This window comes from Pseudophryne corroboree, chromosome 6 (genome assembly GCF_028390025.1).
Source record: "Pseudophryne corroboree isolate aPseCor3 chromosome 6, aPseCor3.hap2, whole genome shotgun sequence".
Taxonomy (NCBI): domain Eukaryota; kingdom Metazoa; phylum Chordata; class Amphibia; order Anura; family Myobatrachidae; genus Pseudophryne; species Pseudophryne corroboree.
Genome location: NC_086449.1, coordinates 688,105,108 through 688,126,519, shown reverse-complemented (window position 1 = coordinate 688,126,519; position 21,412 = coordinate 688,105,108).

The window sequence follows — 21,412 nt, the reverse complement described above, 5'->3', positions numbered from 1 at the left end:
ACTAGTCATGGCCGAGACGATGAAATGCCAGCAACGTCGTCTGCCAAGGCCGATGCCCAATGTCATAGTACAGAGCATGTAAAATCCAAAACACCAAATATCAGTAAAAAAAGGACTCAAAAATCTAAAATAAAATTGTCGGAGGAGAAGCGTAAACTTGCCAATATGCCATTTACCACACGGAGTGGCAAGGAATGGCTGAGGCCCTGGCCTATGTTCATGGCTAGTGGTTCAGCTTCACATGAGGATGGAAGCACTCAGCCTCTCGCTAGAAAAATGAAAAGACTCAAGCTGGCAAAAGCACCGCAAAGAACTGTGCGTTCTTTGAAATCCCAAATCCACAAGGAGAGTCCAATTGTGTCGGTTGCGATGCCTGACCTTCCCAACACTGGACGTGAAGAGCATGCGCCTTCCACCATTTGCACGCCCCCTGCAAGTGCTGGAAGGAGCACCCGCAGTCCAGTTCCTGATAGTCAGATTGAAGATGTCAGTGTTGAAGTACACCAGGATGAGGAGGATATGGGTGTTGCTGGCGCTGGGGAGGAAATTGACAAGGAGGATTCTGATGGTGAGGTGGTTTGTTTAAGTCAGGCACCCGGGGAGACACCTGTTGTCCGTGGGAGGAATATGGCCATTGACATGCCTGGTGAAAATACCCAAAAAATCAGCTCTTCGGTGTGGAAGTATTTCAACAGAAATGCGGACAACATTTGTCAAGCCGTGTGTTGCCTTTGTCAAGCTGTAATAAGTAGGGGTAAGGACGTTAACCACCTCGGAACATCCTCCCTTATACGTCACCTGCAGCGCATTCATAATAAGTCAGTGACAAGTTCAAAAACTTTGGGCGACAGCGGAAGCAGTCCACTGACCAGTAAATCCCTTCCTCTTGTAACCAAGCTCACGCAAACCACCCCACCAACTCCCTCAGTGTCAATTTCCTCCTTCCCCAGGAATGCCAATAGTCCTGCAGGCCATGTCACTGGCAATTCTAACGAGTCCTCTCCTGCCTGGGATTCCTCCGATGCATCCTTGCGTGTAACGCCTACTGCTGCTGGCGCTGCTGTTGTTGCTGCTGGGAGTCGATGGTCATCCCAGAGGGGAAGTCGTAAGCCCACTTTTACTACTTCCACCAAGCAATTGACTGTCCAACAGTCCTTTGCGAGGAAGATTAAATATCACAGCAGTCATCCTGTTGCAAAGCGGATAACTGAGGCCTTGACAACTATGTTGGTATTAGACGTGCGTCCGGTATCCGCCGTTAGTAAACAGGGAACTAGACATTTTCTTGAGGTAGTGTGCCCCCGCTACCAAATACCATCTAGGTTCCACTTCTCTAGGCAGGCGATACCGAGAATGTACACGGACGTCAGAAAAAGACTCACCAGTGTCCTAAAAAATGCAGTTGTACCCAATGTCCACTTAACCACGGACATGTGGACAAGTGGAGCAGGGCAGGGTCAGGACTATATGACTGTGACAGCCCACTGGGTAGATGTATGGACTCCCGCCGCAAGAACAGCAGCGGCGGCACCAGTAGCAGCATCTCGCAAACGCCAACTCTTTCCTAGGCAGGCTACGCTTTGTATCACCGGTTTCCAGAATACGCACACAGCTGAAAACCTCTTACGGCAACTGAGGAAGATCATCGCGGAATGGCTTACCCCAATTGGACTCTCCTGTGGATTTGTGGCATCGGACAACGCCAGCAATATTGTGTGTGCATTAAATATGGGCAAATTCCATCACGTCCCATGTTTTGCACATACCTTGAATTTGGTGGTGCAGAATTTTTTAAAAAACGACAGGGGCGTGCAAGAGATGCTGTCGGTGGCAAGAAGAATTGCGGGACACTTTCGGCGTACAGGCACCACGTACAGAAGACTGGAGCAACACCAAAAACGCCTGAACCTGCCCTGCCATCATCTGAAGCAAGAAGTGGTAACGAGGTGGAATTCAACCCTATATATGCTTCAGAGGTTGGAGGAGCAGCAAAAGGCCATTCAAGCCTATACAATTGAGCACGATATAGGAGGTGGAATGCACCTGTCTCAAGCGCAGTGGAGAATGATTTCAACGTTGTGCAAGGTTCTGCTGCCCTTTGAACTTGCCACACGTGAAGTCAGTTCAGACACTGCCAGCCTGAGTCAGGTCATTCCCCTCATCAGGCTTTTGCAGAAGAAGCTGGAGACATTGAAGGAGGAGCTAACACGGAGCGATTCCGCTAGGCATGTGGGACTTGTGGATGGAGCCCTTAATTCGCTTAACAAGGATTCACGGGTGGTCAATCTGTTGAAATCAGATCACTACATTTTGGCCACCGTGCTCGATCCTAGATTTAAAACCTACATTGGATCTCTCTTTCCGGCAGACACAAGTCTGCTGGGGTTCAAAGACCTGCTGGTGAGAAAATTGTCAAGTCAAGCGGAACGCGACCTGTCAACATCTCCTCCTTCACATTCTCCCACAACTGGGGGTGCAAGGAAAAGGCTCAGAATTCCGAGCCCACCCGCTGGCGGTGATGCAGGGCAGTCTGGAGCGACTGCTGATGCTGACATCTGGTCCGGACTGAAGGACCTGACAACGATTACGGACATGTCGTCTACTGTCACTGCATATGATTCTCTCCCCATTGAAAGAATGGTGGAGGATTATATGAGTGACCGCATCCAAGTAGGCACGTCAGACAGTCCGTACTTATACTGGCAGGAAAAAGAGGCAATTTGGAGGCGCTTGCACAAACTGGCTTTATTCTACCTAAGTTGCCCTCCCACAAGTGTGTACTCCGAAAGAGTGTTTAGTGCCGCCGCTCACCTTGTCAGCAATCGGCGTACGAGGTTACTTCCAGAAAATGTGGAGAAGATGATGTTCATTAAAATGAATTATAATCAATTCCTCCGTGGAGACATTGACCAGCAGCAATTGCCTCCACAAAGTACACAGGGAGCTGAGATGGTGGATTCCAGTGGGGACGAATTGATAATCTGTGAGGAGGGGGATGTACACGGTGATATATCGGAGGATGATGATGAGGTGGACATCTTGCCTCTGTAGAGCCAGTTTGTGCAAGGAGAGATTAATTGCTTCTTTTTTGGTGGGGGTCCAAACCAACCCGTCATTTCAGTCACAGTCGTGTGGCAGACCCTGTCACTGAAATGATGGGTTGGTTAAAGTGTGCATGTCCTGTTTATACAACATAAGGGTGGGTGGGAGGGCCCAAGGACAATTCCATCTTGCACCTCTTTTTTCTTTAATTTTTCTTTGCGTCATGTGCTGTTTGGGGAGTATTTTTTTGAAGGGCCATCCTGCGTGACACTGCAGTGCCACTCCTAGATGGGCCAGGTGTTTGTGTCGGCCACTAGGGTCGCTTAGCTTACTCACACAGCTACCTCATTGCGCCTCTTTTTTTCTTTGCGTCATGTGCTGTTTGGGGAGTGTTTTTTGGAAGGGCCATCCTGCGTGACACTGCAGTGCCACTCCTAGATGGGCCAGGTGTTTGTGTCGGCCACTAGGGTCGCTTAGCTTACTCACACAGCTACCTTATTGCGCCTCTTTTTTTCTTTGCGTCATGTGCTGTTTGGGGAGTGTTTTTTGGAAGGGCCATCCTGCGTGACACTGCAGTGCCACTCCTAGATGGGCCAGGTGTTTGTGTCTGCCACTAGGGTCGCTTAGCTTACTCACACAGCTACCTCATTGCGCCTCTTTTTTTCTTTGCGTCATGTGCTGTGTGGGGAGTGTTTTTTGGAAGGGCCATCCTGCGTGACACTGCAGTGCCACTCCTAGATGGGCCAGGTGTTTGTGTCGGCCACTAGGGTCGCTTATCTTACTCACACAGCTACCTCATTGCGCCTCTTTTTTTCTTTGCGTCATGTGCTGTTTGGGGAGTGTTTTTTAGAAGGGCCATCTTGTGTGACACTGCAGTGCCACTCCTAGATGGGCCAGGTGTTTGTGTCGGCCACTAGGGTCGCTTAGCTTACTCACACAGCTACCTCATTGCGCCTCTTTTTTTCTTTGCGTCATGTGCTGTTTAGGGAGTGTTTTTTGGAAGGGACATCCTGCGTGACACTGCAGTGCCACTCCTAGATGGGCCAAGTGTTTGTGTCGGCCACTAGGGTCGCTTATCTTACTCACACAGCTACCTCATTGCGCCTCTTTTTTTCTTTGCGTCATGTGCTCTTTGGGGAGTGTTTTTTGGAAGGGCCATCCTGCGTGACACTGCAGTGCCACTCCTAGATGGGCCAGGTGTTTGTGTCGGCCACTAGGGTCGCTTAGCTTAGTCATCCAGTGACCTCGGTGCAAATTTTAGGACTAAAAATAATATTGTGAGGTGTGAGGTGTTCAGAATAGACTGAAAATTAGTGGAAATTATGGTTTTTGAGGTTAATAATACTTTGGGATCAAAATGACCCCCAAATTCTATGATTTAAGCTGTTTTTTAGTGTTTTTTGAAAAAAACACCCGAATCCAAAACACACCCGAATCCGACAAAAAAAATTCGGTGAGGTTTTGCCAAAACGCGGTCGAACCCAAAACACGGCCGCGGAACCGAACCCAAAACCAAAACACAAAACCCGAAAAATTTCAAGTGCACATCTCTACTGAAAACTACTGTGTGGGGGTTTGTTTTGTGTCTATTTATTGTCTACATTGAAATCCCTCCTTCTATCCAAGGCAAATTTAAACTCTGGGGGGCCAGGTACATGTGAGGCCTACTTAGGCCTAATTCCTGAATGTTAATTGATTGCGAACGAACAAGCATTCCCACTATGAAATAAATTCCTAAATTCTTAACTTACTATTATTATCATCATCCTGCAGTTTGGCTTTTCGACCCTTTCTTGTTTGGAAAATATTTTTTTTGTTTTTTGTGGGGCTGTCTAAGCTGGCTGCAGGAGATGTGGATGTTTGCTGTAGAGGCAGTAAAGGAACAACCTCTGCAGTATGCTTATGCTGCATCAATCTCCTGGTGTGTGTCTCCCTCAAGTGGATGTCAGCAAGCAAGCCAAGCAAAAGCAGTCCATACAGCCAAGCAGATTGTGACATCACGTGTGTCGCATAATGATGACATCACATGTGTCGCATAATGATGACATCACAGTGGACGCATCACAATGACATCACAGTGGACGCATCACGATGACATCACAGAGCCTTCCCACTGTAGTGAAAAATTGAAACCTGCTAGGATAGACGAGTTTGTTAAAACAATCCGAATTTTAGAAAAAGCTTCAAAGCAACAAGTGAACCTTCCATTGAAGAATGAATGTTCCACTGCTTAAATGATGAAGTGCATAGCATTGTCTAAGTATGATAAGCACGGAGCCATTGCTTTTTCCCAGGGTTTGCATTTGCAAAGTTCTTGCAGCATAGCATTGCTAAACTCCTGGATTGCGGGGATTTTGCAAGCAGGCATACACTGTTGCAAAATTGTATTCAAGCGTTGCTGTTCCTTGCAAAATGCTACAATGGATGAATAAAATAAATAAAAGCACCTGAAAACTACTGTGTGGAGTCTTGTTTTGTGTCTACTTATTGTCTCCACTGAATTCCCTCCTTCTATCCAAGGCAAATTTAAACTCTGGGGGCCCAGGTACATGTGAGGCCTACTTAGGCCTAATTCCTGAATGTTATTTGAGTTCGAACGAACAAACATTCCCACTTTGAAATCAATTACTAAATTCATAACTTACTATTATTATCATCCTGCAGTTTGGCTTTTCGACCCTTTCTTGTTTGGAAATTCTTTTTTTTTTTTTTGTGTGACGGTGTTTACGCTGGCTGCAGGAGGTGTGGATGTTTGCTGTAGAGGCAGTAAAGGAACAACTTCTGCAGTATGCTTATGCTGCATCAATCTCCTGGTGTGTGTATCCCTCAAGTGGATGTCAGCAAGCAAGCCAAGCAAAAGCAGTCCATACAGCCAATCAGATTGTGACATCACGTGTGTCGCATAATGATGACATCACATGTGTCGCATAATAATGACATCACAGTGGACGCATCACGATGACATCACAGTGGACGCTTCACAATGACTTCACAGAGCCTTCCCAGTGTAGTGAAAAATTGAAACCTGCTAGGATGGACGGGCTTGTTAAAACAATCTGAATTTTAGAAAAAGCTTCAAAGCAATATGTGAACCTTCCGTTGAAGAATGAATGTCCCACTGCTTTATTGAGGAAGTGCATAGCATTGTGTAAGTGTGATAAGCACTGAGCCATTGCTTTTTCCCAGGGTTTGCATTTGCAAAGGTCTTGCAGTATAGCATTGCTAAACTCCTGGATTTGGGGGGATTTTGCAAGCAAGCTTACACTGTTGCAAAATTGTATTCAAGCGTTGCTGTTCCTTGCAAAATGCTACAATGGATGAATAAAATGAATAAAAGCACCTAAAAACTACTGTGTGGAGTCTTGTTTTGTGTCTACTTATTGTCTCCATTGAATTCCCTCCTTCTATCCAAGCCAAATGAAAACTCTGGGGGCCCAGTTACATTTGAGGCTTACTTAGGCCTAATTCCTGAATGCTAACTGAGAGTGAACGAACAAGCATTTCCACTTTTAAATCAATTCCTAAATTCATAACTTACTATTATTATCATCCTGCAGTTTGGCTTTTCAACCCTTTCTTGTTTGCAAATTAATTTTTTGTTTCTTTGTGGCAGTTTCTACGCTGGCTGCAGGAGGTGTGGATTTTTGCTGTAGAGGCAGTAAAGGAACAACCTCTGCAGTATGCATATGCTGCATCTATCTCCTGCTGTGTGTCTCCCTCAAGTGGATGTCAGCAAGCAAGCCAAGCAAAAGCAGTCCATACAGCCAAGCACATTGTGACATCACGTGTGTCGCATATTAATGACATCACAGTGGACGCATCACGATGACATCACAGTGGACGCATCACGGTGACATCACAGAGCCTTCCCACTGTAGTGAAAAATTGAAACCTGTTAGGATGGACGGGCTTGTTAAAACAATCTGAATTTAAGAAAAAGCTTCAAAGCAACATGTGAACTTTCCGTTGAAGAATGAATGTCCCACTGCTTTATTGAGGAAGTGCGTAGCGTTGTGTAAGTGTGATAAGCACGGAGCCATTGCTTTTTCCCAGGGTTTGCATTTGCAAAGGTCTTGCAGTATAGCATTGCTAAACTCCTGGATTTGGGGGGATTTTGCAAGCAGGCTTACACTGTTGCAAAATTGTATTCAAGCGTTGCTGTTCCTTGCAAAATGCTACAATGGATGAATAAAATGAATAAAAGCACCTGAAAACTACTGTATGGAGTTTTGTTTTGTGTCTACTTATTGTCTACATTGAATTCCCTCCTTCTATCCAAGGCAAATTTAAACTCTGGGGGCCCAGGTACATGTGAGGCCTACTTAGGCCTAATTCCTGAATGTTAATTGAGTGCGAACGAACAAGCATTCCCACTTTGAAATCAATTACTAAATTCATAACTTACTATTATTATCATCCTGCAGTTTAGCTTTTCGACCATTTTTTGTTTGGAAATTCATTTTTTTGTTTTTTGTGACGGTGTTTACGCTGGCTGCAGGAGGTGTGGATGTTTGCTGTAGAGGCAGTAAAGGAACAACCTCTGCAGTATGCATATGCTGCATCAATCTCCTGGTGTGTGTATCCCTCAAGTGGATGTCAGCAAGCAAGCCAAGCAAATGCAGTCCATACAGCCAAGCAGATTGTGACATCACGTGTGTCGCATAATGATGACATCACAGTGGACGCATCACGATGACATCACAGTGGACGCATCATGATGACATCACAGAGCCTTAGCACTGTAGTGAAAAATTGAAACCTGCTAGGATGGACGGGCTTGTAAAAAGAATCTGAATTTTAGAAAAAGCTTCAAAGCAACAAGTGAACCTTCCATTGAAGAATGAATGTCCCCTTTCTTTATTGAGGAAGTGCATAGCATTGTGTAAGTGAGATTAGCTCGGAGCCATTGCTTTTTCCCAGGGTTTGCATTTGCAAAGGTCTTGCAGTATAGCATTGCTAAACTCCTGGATTTGGGGGGATTTTGCAAGCAGGCTTACACTGTTGCAAAATTGTATTCAAGCGTTGCTGTTCCTTGCAAAATGCTACAATGGATGAATAAAATGAATAAAAGCACCTGAAAACTACTGTGTGGAGTTTTGTTTTGTGTCTACTTATTGTCTACATTGAATTCCCTCCTTCTATCCAAGGCAAATTTAAACTCTGGGAGCCCAGGTACATGTGAGGCCTACTTAGGCCTAATTCCTGAATGTTAATTGAGTGCGAACGAACAAGCATTCACACTTTCAAATCAATTACTAAATTCATAACTTACTATTATTATCATCCTGCAGTTTGGCTTTTCGACCCTTTCTTGTTTGGAAATTATTTTTGTTTTGTTTTTTGTGACAGTGTTTACGCTGGCTGCAGGAGGTGTGGATGTTTGCTGTAGAGGCAGTAAAGGAACAACCTCTGCAGTATGCATATGCTGCATCAATCTCCTGGTGTGTGTCTCCCTTAACTGGATGTCAGCAATCAAGCCAAGCAAAAGCAGTCCATACAGCCAAGCAGATTGTGACATCATGCGTGTCGCATAATGATGACATCACATGTGTCGCATAATGATGACATCACAGTGGACGCATCACGATGACATCACAGAGCCTTCCAACTGTAGTGAAAAATTTAAACCTGCTAGGATGGACGGGCTTATTGAAACAATCTAAATTTTAGAAAAAGCTTCAAAGCAACATGTGAACCTTCCATTGAAGAATGAATGTCCCACTGCTTTATTGATGAAGTGCATAGCATTGTGTAAGTGGGATAAGCACGGAGCCATTGCTTTTTCCCAGGGTTTGCATTTGCAAAGGTCTTGCAGTATAGCATTGCTAAATTCATGGATTTGGGGGGATTTTGCAAGCAGGCTTACACTGTTGCAAAATTGTATTCAAGCGTTGCTCTTCCTTGCAAAATGCTACAATGGATGAATAAAAGCACCTGAAAACTACTGTGTGGAGTCTTGTTTTGTGTCTACTTATTGTCTCCATTGAATTCCCTCCTTCTATCCAAGGCAAATGTAAACTCTGGGGGCCCAGGTACATGTGAGGCCTACTTAGGCCTAATTCCTGAATGTTAACCGAGTTCGAACGAACAAGCATTCCCACTTTGAAATCAATTACTAAATTCATAACTTACTATTATTATCATCCTGCAGTTTCGCTTTTCGACCCTTACTTGTTTGGCAATTAATTTTTTTGTTTTTTGTGGCGGTTTCTACGCTGGCTGCAGGAGGTGTGGATGTTTGCTGTAGAGGCAGTAAAGGAACAACCTCTGCAGTATGCATATGCTGCATCAATCTCCTGGTGTGTGTATCCCTCAAGTGGATGTCAGCAAGCAAGCCAAGCAAAAGCAGTCCATACAGCCAAGCAGATTGTGACATCACGTGTGTCGCATAATGACGACATACATGTGTCGCATAATGATGACATCACAGTGGACGCATCACGATGACATCACAGTGGACCCATCACAATGACATCAGAGAGCCTTCCCACTGTAGTGAAAAATTGAAACCTGTTAGGATGGACGGGTTTGTTAAAACAATCTGAATTTTAGAAAAAGCTTCAAAGCAACAAGTGAACCTTCCATTGAAGAATGAATGTCCCCCTGCTTTATTGAGGAAGTGCATAGCATTGTGTAAGTGTGATAAGCACGGAGCCATTGCTTTTTCCCAGGGTTTGCATTTGCAAAGGTCTTGCAGTATAGCATTGCTAAACTCCTGGATTTGGGGGGACTTTGCAAGCAGGCTTACACTGTTGCAAAATTGTATTCAAGCGTTGCTGTTCCTTGCAAAATGCTACAATGGATGAATAAAATGAATAAAAGCACCTGAAAACTACTGTGTGGAGTTTTGTTTTGTGTCTACTTATTTTCTACATTGAAATCCCTCCTTCTATCCAAGGCAAATTTAAACTCTGGGGGCCCAGGTACATGTGAGGCCTACTTAGGCCTAATTCCTGAATGTTAATTGAGTGCGAACGAACAAGCATTCCCACTATGAAATCAATTCCTAAATTCTTAACTTACTATTATTATCATCATCTTGCAGTTTGGCTTTTCGACCCTTTCTTTTTTGGAAATTAATTTTGTAGTTTTTTTGTGGCGGTGTCTAAGCTGGCTGCAGGAGGTGTGGATGTTTGCTGTAGAGGCAGTAAAGGAACAACCCCTGCAGTATGCTTATGCTGCATCAATCTCCTGGTGTGTGTATCCCTCAAGTGGATGTCAGCAAGCGAGCCAAGCAAAAGCAGTCCATACAGCCAAGCAGATTGTAACATCACGTGTGTCGCATAATGATGACATCACATGTGTCACATAATGATGACATCACAGTGGACGCATCACAATGACATCACAGTGGACGCATCACGATGACATCACAGAGCCTTCCCACTGTAGTGAAAAATTGAAACCTGCTAGGATAGACGAGTTTGTTAAAACAATCCGAATTTTAGAAAAAGCTTCAAAGCAACAAGTGAACCTTCCATTGAAGAATGAATGTTCCACTGCTTAATTGATGAAGTGCATAGCATTGTGTAAGTATGATAAGCACGGAGCCATTGCTTTTTCCCAGGGTTTGCATTTGCAAAGTTCTTGCAGCATAGCATTGCTAAACTCCTGGATTGCGGGGATTTTGCAAGCAGGCATACACTGTTGCAAAATTGTATTCAAGCGTTGCTGTTCCTTGCAAAATGCTACAATGGATGAATACAATGAATAAAAGCACCTGAAAACTACGGTGTGGAGTCTTGTTTTGTGTCTACTTATTGTCTCCATTGAATTCCCTCCTTCTATTCAAGCCAAATATAAACTCTGGGGGCCCAAGTACATGTGAGGCCTACTTAGGCCTAATTCCTGAATGCTAACTGAGTGCGAACGAACCATCATTCCCACTTAGAAATCAATTACTAAATTCATAACTTACTATTATTATCATCATCCTGCAGTTTGGCTTTTCGACCCTTTCTTGTTTGGAAATTATTTTTTTTGTTTTTTGTGACGGTGTTTACACTGGCTGCAGGAGGTGTGGACGTTTGCTGTAGAGGCAGTAAAGGAACAACCTCTGCAGTATGCATATGCTGCATCAATCTCCTGGTGTGTGTATCCCTCAAGTGGATGTCAGCAAGCAAGTCAAGCAAATGCAGTCCATACAGCCAAGCACATTGTGACATCACATGTGTCGCATAATGATGACATCACATGTGTCGCATAATGATGACATCACTGTGGACACATCACGATGACATCACAGAGCCTTCCCACTGTAGTGAAAAATTGAAATCTGGTAGGATAGACGAGTTTGTTAAAACAATCCAAATTTTAGAAAAAGCTTCAAAGCAACAAGTGAACCTTCCATTGAAGAATGAATGTTCCACTGCTTAATTGATGAAGTGCATAGCATTGTGTAAGTATGATAAGCACGGAGCCATTGCTTTTTCCCAGGGTTTGCATTTGCAAAGGTCTTGCAGCATAGCATTGCTAAACTCCTGGATTTGCGGGGATTTTGCAAGCAGGCTTACACTGTTGCAAAATTGTATTCAAGCGTTGCCGTTCCTTGCAAAATGCTACAATGGATGAATAAAATGAATAAAAGCACCTGAAAACTACAGTGTGGATTTTGGTTTTGTGTTTACTTATTGTCTCCATTGAATTCCCTCCTTCTATCCAAGGCAAATGTAAACTCTGGGGGCCCAGGTACATGTGAGGCCTTCTTAGGCCTAATCCTGAATGGTAACCGAGTTAGAACGAACAAGCATTCCAACTTTGAAATCAATTCCTAAATTCATAACTTACTATTATTATCATTCTGCAGTTTGGCTTTTCGACCCTTACTTGTTTGGCAATTAATTTTTTTGTTTTTTGTGGCGGTTTCTACGCTGGCTGCAGGAGGTGTGGATGTTTGCTGTAGAGGCAGTAAAGGAACAACCTCTACAGTATGCATATGCTGCATCAATCTCCTGGTGTGTGTATCCCTCAAGTGGATGTCAGCAAGCAAGCCAAGCAAAAGCAGTCCATACAGCCAAGCACATTGTGACATCACGTGTGTCGCATATTAATGACATCACATGTGTCGCATAATAATGACATCACAGTGGACGCATCACGATGACATCACAGTGGACGCATCACAGTGACATCACAGAGCCTTCCCACTGTAGTGAAAAATTGAAACCTGTTAGGATGGACGGGCTTGTTAAAACAATCTGAATTTAAGAAAAAGCTTTAAAGCAACATGTGAACTTTCCGTTGAAGAATGAATGTCCCACTGCTTTATTGAGGAAGTGCGTAGCGTTGTGTAAGTGTGATAAGCATGGAGCCATTGCTTTTTCCCAGGGTTTGCATTTGCAAAGGTCTTGCAGTATAGCATTGCTAAACTCCTGGATTTGCGGGGATTTTGCAAGTAGGCTTACACTGTTGCAAAATTGTATTCAAGCGTTGCTGTTCCTTGCAAAATGCTACAATGGATGAATAAAATGAATAAAAGCACCTGAAAACTACTGTGTGGAGTTTTGTTATGTGTTTACTTATTGTCTACATTGAATTCCCTCCTTCTATCCAAGGCAAATGTAAACTCTGGGGGCCCAGATACATGTGAGGCCTTCTTAGCCCTAATCCTGAATGGTAACCGAGTTAGAACGAACAAGCATTCCAACTTTGAAATCAATTCCTAAATTCATAACTTACTATTATTATCATCCTGCAGTTTGGCTTTTCGACCCTTACTTGTTTGGCAATTAATTTTTTTGTTTTTTGTGGCGGTTTCTACGCTGGCTGCAGGAGGTGTGGATGTTTGCTGTAGAGGCAGTAAAGGAACAACCTCTACAGTATGCATATGCTGCATCAATCTCCTGGTGTGTGTATCCCTCAAGTGGATGTCAGCAAGTAAGCCAAGCAAAAGCAGTCCATACAGCCAAGCACATTGTGACATCACGTGTGTCGCATATTAATGACATCACATGTGTCGCATAATAATGACATCACAGTGGATGCATCACGATGACATCACAGTGGACGCATCACGGTGACATCACAGAGCCTTCCCACTGTAGTGAAAAATTGAAACCTGTTAGGATGGACGGGCTTGTTAAAACAATCTGAATTTAAGAAAAAGCTTCAAAGCAACATGTGAACTTTCCGTTGAAGAATGAATGTCCCACTGCTTTATTGAGGAAGTGCGTAGCGTTGTGTAAGTGTGATAAGCACGGAGCCATTGCTTTTTCCCAGGGTTTGCATTTGCAAAGGTCTTGCAGTATAGCATTGCTAAACTCCTGGATTTGGGGGGATTTTGCAAGCAGGCTTACACTGTTGCAAAATTGTATTCAAGCGTTGCTGTTCCTTGCAAAATGCTACAATGGATGAATAAAATGAATAAAAGCACCTGAAAACTACTGTATGGAGTTTTGTTTTGTGTCTACTTATTGTCTACATTGAATTCCCTCCTTCTATCCAAGGCAAATTTAAACTCTGGGGGCCCAGGTACATGTGAGGCCTACTTAGGCCTAATTCCTGAATGTTAATTGAGTGCGAACGAACAAGCATTCCCACTTTGAAATCAATTACTAAATTCATAACTTACTATTATTATCATCCTGCAGTTTAGCTTTTCGACCCTTTTTTGTTTGGAAATTCATTTTTTTGTTTTTTGTGACGGTGTTTACGCTGGCTGCAGGAGGTGTGGATGTTTGCTGTAGAGGCAGTAAAGGAACAACCTCTGCAGTATGCATATGCTGCATCAATCTCCTGGTGTGTGTATCCCTCAAGTGGATGTCAGCAAGCAAGCCAAGCAAATGCAGTCCATACAGCCAAGCAGATTGTGACATCACGTGTGTCGCATAATGATGACATCACAGTGGACGCATCACGATGACATCACAGTGGACGTATCATGATGACATCACAGAGCCTTCGCACTGTAGTGAAAAATTGAAACCTGCTAGGATGGACGGGCTTGTCAAAAGAATCTGAATTTTAGAAAAAGCTTCAAAGCAACAAGTGAACCTTCCATTGAAGAATGAATGTCCCCCTTCTTTATTGAGGAAGTGCATAGCATTGTGTAAGTGAGATTAGCTCGGAGCCATTGCTTTTTCCCAGGGTTTGCATTTGCAAAGGTCTTGCAGTATAGCATTGCTAAACTCCTGGATTTGGGGGGATTTTGCAAGCAGGCTTACACTGTTGCAAAATTGTATTCAAGCGTTGCTGTTCCTTGCAAAATGCTACAATGGATGAATAAAATGAATAAAAGCACCTGAAAACTACTGTGTGGAGTTTTGTTTTGTGTCTACTTATTGTCTACATTGAATTCCCTCCTTCTATCCAAGGCAAATTTAAACTCTGGGGTCCCAGGTACATGTGAGGCCTACTTAGGCCTAATTCCTGAATGTTAATTGAGTGCGAACGAACAAGCATTCACACTTTCAAATCAATTACTAAATTCATAACTTACTATTATTATCATCCTGCAGTTTGGCTTTTCGACCCTTTCTTGTTTGGAAATTATTTTTTTTGTTTTATGTGACAGTGTTTACGCTGGCTGCAGGAGGTGTGGATGTTTGCTGTAGAGGCAGTAAAGGAACAACTTCTGCAGTATGCATATGCTGCATCAACCTCCTGGTGTGTGTCTCCCGTAACTGGATGTCAGCAATCAAGCCAAGCAAAAGCAGTCCATACAGCCAAGCAGATTGTGACATCATGCGTGTCGCATAATGATGACATCACATGTGTCGCATAATGATGACATCACAGTGGACGCATCACGATGACATAACAGAGCCTTCCAACTGTAGTGAAAAATTTAAACCTGCTAGGATGGACGGGCTTATTGAAACTATCTGAATTTTAGAAAAAGCTTCAAAGCAACATGTGAACCTTCCATTGAAGAATGAATGTCCCACTGCTTTATTGATGAAGTGCATAGCATTGTGTAAGTGTGATAAGCACGGAGCCATTGCTTTTTCCCAGGGTTTGCATTTGCAAAGGTCTTGCAGTATAGCATTGCTAAATTCATGGATTTGGGGGGATTTTGCAAGCAGGCTTACACTGTTGCAAAATTGTATTCAAGCGTTGCTCTTCCTTGCAAAATGCTACAATGGATGAATAAAAGCACCTGAAAACTACTGTGTGGAGTCTTGTTTTGTGTCTACTTATTGTCTCCATTGAATTCCCTCCTTCTATCCAAGGCAAATGTAAACACTGGGGGCCCAGGTACATGTGAGGCCTACTTAGGCCTAATTCCTGAATGTTAACCGAGTTCGAACGAACAAGCATTCCCACTTTGAAATCAATTACTAAATTCATAACTTACTATTATTATCATACTGCAGTTTCGCTTTTCGACCCTTACTTGTTTGGCAATTAATTTTTTTGTTTTTTGTGGCGGTGTCTACGCTGGCTGCAGGAGGTGTGGATGTTTGCTGTAGAGGCAGTAAAGGAACAACCTCTGCAGTATGCATATGCTGCATCAATCTCCTGGTGTGTGTATCCCTCAAGTGGATGTCAGCAAGCAAGCCAAGCAAAAGCAGTCCATACAGCCAAGCAGATTGTGACATCACGTGTGTCGCATAATGACGACATACATGTGTCGCATAATGATGACATCACAGTGGACGCATCACGATGACATCACAGTGGACCCATCATAATGACATCAGAGAGCCTTCCCACTGAAGTGAAAAATTGAAACCTGTTAGGATGGACGGGTTTGTTAAAACAATCTGAATTTTAGAAAAAGCTTCAAAGCAACAAGTGAACCTTCCATTGAAGAATGAATGTCCCCCTGCTTTATTGAGAAAGTGCATAGCATTGTGTAAGTGTGATAAGCACGGAGCCATTGCTTTTTCCCAGGGTTTGCATTTGCAAAGGTCTTGCAGTATAGCATTGCTAAACTCCTGGATTTGGGGGGACTTTGCAAGCAGGCTTACACTGTTGCAAAATTGTATTCAAGCGTTGCTGTTCCTTGCAAAATGCTACAATGGATGAATAAAATGAATAAAAGCACCTGAAAACTACTGTGTGGAGTCTTGTTTTGTGTCTACTTAGTTTCTACATTGAAATCCCTCCTTCTATCCAAGGCAAATTTAAACTCTGGGGGCCCAGGTACATGTGAGGCCTACTTAGGCCTAATTCCTGAATGTTAATTGAGTGCGAACGAACAAGCATTCCCACTATGAAATCAATTCCTAAATTCTTAACTTACTATTATTATCATCATCTTTCAGTTTGGCTTTTCGACCCTTTCTTTTTTGGAAATTAATTTTGTAGTTTTTTTGTGGCGGTGTCTAAGCTGGCTGCAGGAGGTGTGGATGTTTGCTGTAGAGGCAGTAAAGGAACAACCCCTGCAGTATGCTTATGCTGCATCAATCTCCTGGTGTGTGTATCCCTCAAGTGGATGTCAGCAAGCGAGCCAAGCAAAAGCAGTCCATACAGCCAAGCAGATTGTAACATCACGTGTGTCGCATAATGATGACATCACATGTGTCACATAATGATGACATCACAGTGGACACATCACAATGACATCACAGTGGACGCATCACGATGACATCACAGAGCCTTCCCACTGTAGTGAAAAACAATCCGAATTTTAGAAAAAGCTTCAAAGCAACAAGTGAACCTTCCATTGAAGAATGAATGTTCCACTGCTTAATTGATGAAGTGCATAGCATTGTGTAAGTATGATAAGCACGGAGCCATTGCTTTTTCCCAGGGTTTGCATTTGCAAAGTTCTTGCAGCATAGCATTGCTAAACTCCTGGATTGCGGGGATTTTGCAAGCAGGCATACACTGTTGCAAAATTGTATTCAAGCGTTGCTGTTCCTTGCAAAATGCTACAATGGATGAATACAATAAATAAAAGCACCTGAAAACTACGGTGTGGAGTCTTGTTTTGTGTCTACTTATTGTCTCCATTGAATTCCCTCCTTCTATTCAAGCCAAATGTAAACTCTGGGGGCCCAGGTACATGTGAGGCCTACTTAGGCCTAATTCCTGAATGCTAACTGAGTGCGAACGAACAAGCATTCCCACTTAGAAATCAATTACTAAATTCATAACTTACTATTATTATCATCATCCTGCAGTTTGGCTTTTCGACCCTTTCTTGTTTGGAAATTAATTTTTTTGTTTTTTGTGACGGTGTTTACGCTGGCTGCAGGAGGTGTGGACGTTTGCTGTAGAGGCAGTAAAGGAACAACCTCTGCAGTATGCATATGCTGCATCAATCTCCTGGTGTGTGTATCCCTCAAGTGGATGTCAGCAAGCAAGCCAAGCAAAAGCAGTCCATACAGCCAAGCAGATTGTGACATCATGCGTCTCGCATAATGATGACATCACATGTGTCGCATAATGATGACATCACAGTGGACGCATCACGATGACATCACAGAGCCTTCCAACTGTAGTGAAAAATTTAAACCTGCTAGGATGGACGGGCTTATTGAAACAATCTGAATTTTAGAAAAAGCTTCAAAGCAACATGTGAACCTTCCATTGAAGAATGAATGTCCCACTGCTTTATTGATGAAGTGCATAGCATTGTGTAAGTGTGATAAGCACGGAGCCATTGCTTTTTCCCAGGGTTTGCATTTGCAAAGGTCTTGCAGTATAGCATTGCTAAATTCATGGATTTGGGGGGATTTTGCAAGCAGGCTTACACTGTTGCAAAATTGTATTCAAGCGTTACTCTTCCTTGCAAAATGCTACAATGGATGAATAAAAGCACCTGAAAACTACTGTGTGGAGTCTTGTTTTGTGTCTACTTATTGTCTCCATTGAATTCCCTCCTTATATCCAAGGCAAATGTAAACTCTGGGGGCCCAGGTACATGTGAGGCCTACTAAGGCCTAATTCCTGAATGTTAATTGAGTGCGAACGAACAAGCATTCCCACTTTGAAATCAATTACTAAATTCATAACTTACTATTATTATCATACTGCAGTTTGGCTTTTTGACCCTTTCTAGTTTGGAAATTCATTTTTTTGTTTTTTTGTGGCGGTGTCTACGCTGACTGCAGGAGGTGTGGATGTTTGGTGCAGAGGCAATAAAGGTACAACCTCTGCAGTATGCATATACTGCATCTATCTCCTGGTGTGTGTCTCCCTCAAGTGGATGTCAACAAGCAAGCCAAGCAAATGCAGTCCATACAGCCAAGCACATTGTAACATACCATGTGTCGCATAATGATGACATCACATGTGTCGCATAATGATGACATCACAGTGGACGCATCACAATGACATCACATTGGACACATTACTATGACAGCACAGAGCCTTCCCACTGTAGTGAAAAATTGAAACCTGCTAGGATGGACGAGCTTGTTAAAACAATCTGAATATTAGAAAAAGCTTCAAAGCAACAAGTGAACCTTCCGTTGAAAAATGAATGTCCTACTGCTTTATTGAGGAAGTACATAGCATTGTGTAAGTGTGATAAGCACGGAGCCATTGCTTTTTCCCAGGGTTTGCAATTGCAAAGGTCTTGCAGTATAGCATTGCTAAACTCCTAGATTTGGGGGGATTTTGCAAGCAGGCTTACACTGTTGCAAAAATGTATTCAAGCATTGCTGTTCCTTGCAAAATGCTACAATGGATGAATAAAAGCACCTGAAAACTACTGTGTGGAGTCTTGTTTTGTGTCTACTTATTGTCTCCATTGAATTCCCTCCTTCTATCCAAGGCAAATGTAAACTCTGGGGGCCCAGGTACATGTGAGGCCTACTTAGGCCTAATTCCTGAATGTTAACTGAGTGCGAACGAACAAGCATTCCCACTTTGAAATCAATTCCTAAATTCATAACTTACTATTATTATCATCCTGCAGTTTGGCTTTTCGACTCTTGTTTGGAAATTCATTTTTTGTTTTTTGTGGCGGTTTCTACGCTGGCTGCAGGAGGTGTGGATGTTTGCTGTAGAGGCAGCAAAGGAACAACCTCTGCAGTATGCATATGCTGCATCTATCTCCTGGTGTGTGTATCCCTCAAGTGGATGTCAGCAAGTAAGCCAAGCAAATGCAGTCCAAACAGCCAAGCACATTGTGACATCACGTGTGTCGCATAATGATGACATCACAGTGGATGCATCACGATGACATCACAGAGCCTTCCCACTGTAGAGAAAAATTGAAACCTGCTAGTATAGACGGGTTTGTTAAAACAATCCTAATTTTAGAAAAAGCTTCAAAGCAACAAGTGAACCTTCCATTGAATAATGAATGTCCCACTGCTTAATTGATGAAGTGCATAGCATTGTGTAAGTATGATAAGCACGGAGCCATTGGTTTTTCCCAGGGTTTGCATTTGCAAAGGTCTTGCAGTATAGCATTGCTAAACTCCTGGATTTGGGGGGATTTTGCAAGCAGCCTTACACTGTTGCAAAATTGTATTCAAGCGTTGCTGTTCCTTGCAAAATGCTACAATGGACGAATAATATGAATAAAAGCACCTGAAAACTACTGTGTGGAGTCTTGTTTTGTGTCTACTTATTGTCTCCATTGAATTCCCTCCTTCTATTCAAGCCAAATGTAAACTCTGGGGGCCCAGGTACATGTGAGGCCTACTTAGGCCTAATTCCTGAATGTTAACCGAGATCGAACGAACAAGCATTCCCACTTTGAAATCAATTACTAAATTTATAACTTACTATTATTATCATCCTGCAGTTTGGCTTTTCGACCCTTTCTTGTTTGGAAATTCATTTTTTTGTTTTTTGTGACGGTGTTTACGCTGGCTGCAGGAGGTGTGGATGTTTGCTGTAGAGGCAGTAAAGGAACAACCTCTGCAGTATGCATATGCTGCATCAATCTCCTGGTGTGTGTATCCCTCAAGTGGATGTCAGCAATCAAGCCAAGCAAATGCAGTCTATACAGTCAAGCAGATTGTGACATCACGTGTGTCGCATAATGATGACATCACATGTGTCGCATAATAGTGAAATCACAGTGGACGCATCACGATGACATCACAGTGGACGCTTCACGATGACATCACAGACCCTTCCGACTGTAGTGAAAAATTGAAACCTTCTAGGATGGACGGGCTTGTTAAAACAATCTGAATTTTAGAAAAAGCTTCAAAGCAACATGTGAACCTTCCGTTGAAGAATGACTGTCCCACTGCTTTATTGAGAAAGTGCATAGCATTGTGTAAGTGTGATAAGCACTGAGCCATTGCTTTTTCCCAGGTTTTGCATTTGCAAAGGTCTTGCAGTATAGCATTGCTAAACTCCTGGATTTGGGGGGATTTTGCAAGCAGGCTTACACTGTTGCAAAATTGTATTCAAGCGTTGCTGTTCCTTGCAAAATGCTACAATGGATGAATAAAATGAATAAAAGCACCTGAAAACTACTGTGTGGAGTCTTGTTTTGTGTCTACTTATTGTCTCCACTGAATTCCCTCCTTCTATTCAAGCCAAATGTAAACTCTGGGGGCCCAGGTACATGTGAGGCCTACTTAGGCCTAATTCCTGAATGTTATTTAAGTTCGAACGAACAAACATTCCCACTTTGAAATAAATTAATAAATTCATAACTTACTATTATTATCATCCTGCAGTTTGGCTTTTCGACCCTTTCTTGTTTGAAAATTCTTTTTTTTTTTGTGACGGTGTTTACGCTGGCTGCAGGAGGTGTGGATGTTTGCTGTAGAGGCAGTAAAGGAACAACCTCTGCAGTATGCTTATGCTGCATCAATCTCCTGGTGTGTGTATCCCTCAAGTGGATGTCAGCAAGCAAGCCAAGCAAAAGCAGCCCATACAGCCAAGCAGAATGTGACATCACGTGTGTCGCATAATAATGACATCACAGTGGACGCATCACGATGACATCACAGTGGACGCTTCACGATGACATCACAGAGCCTTCCGACTGTAGTGAAAAATTGAAACCTGCTAGGATGGACGGGCTTGTTAAAACAATCTGAATTTTAGAAAAAGCTTCAAAGCAACAAGTGAACCATCCATTGAAGAATGAATGTTCCACTGCTTAATTGATGAAGTGCATAGCATTGTGTAAGTATGATAAGCACGGAGCCATTGCTTTTTCCCAGGGTTTGCATTTGCAAAGGTCTTGCAGTATAGCATTGCTAAATTCATGGATTTGGGGGGATTTTGCAAGCAGGCTTACACTGTTGCAAAATTGTATTCAAGCGTTGCTCTTCCTTGCAAAATGCTACAATGGATGAATAAAAGCACCTGAAAACTACTGTGTGGAGTCTTGTTTTGTGTCTACTTATTGTCTCCATTGAATTCCCTCCTTCTATTCCAAGGCAAATGTAAACTCTGGGGGCCCAGGTACATGTGAGGCCTACTTAGGCCTACTTCCTGAATGTTAATTGAGTGCGAACGAACAAGCATTCCCACTTTGAAATCAATTACTAAATTCATA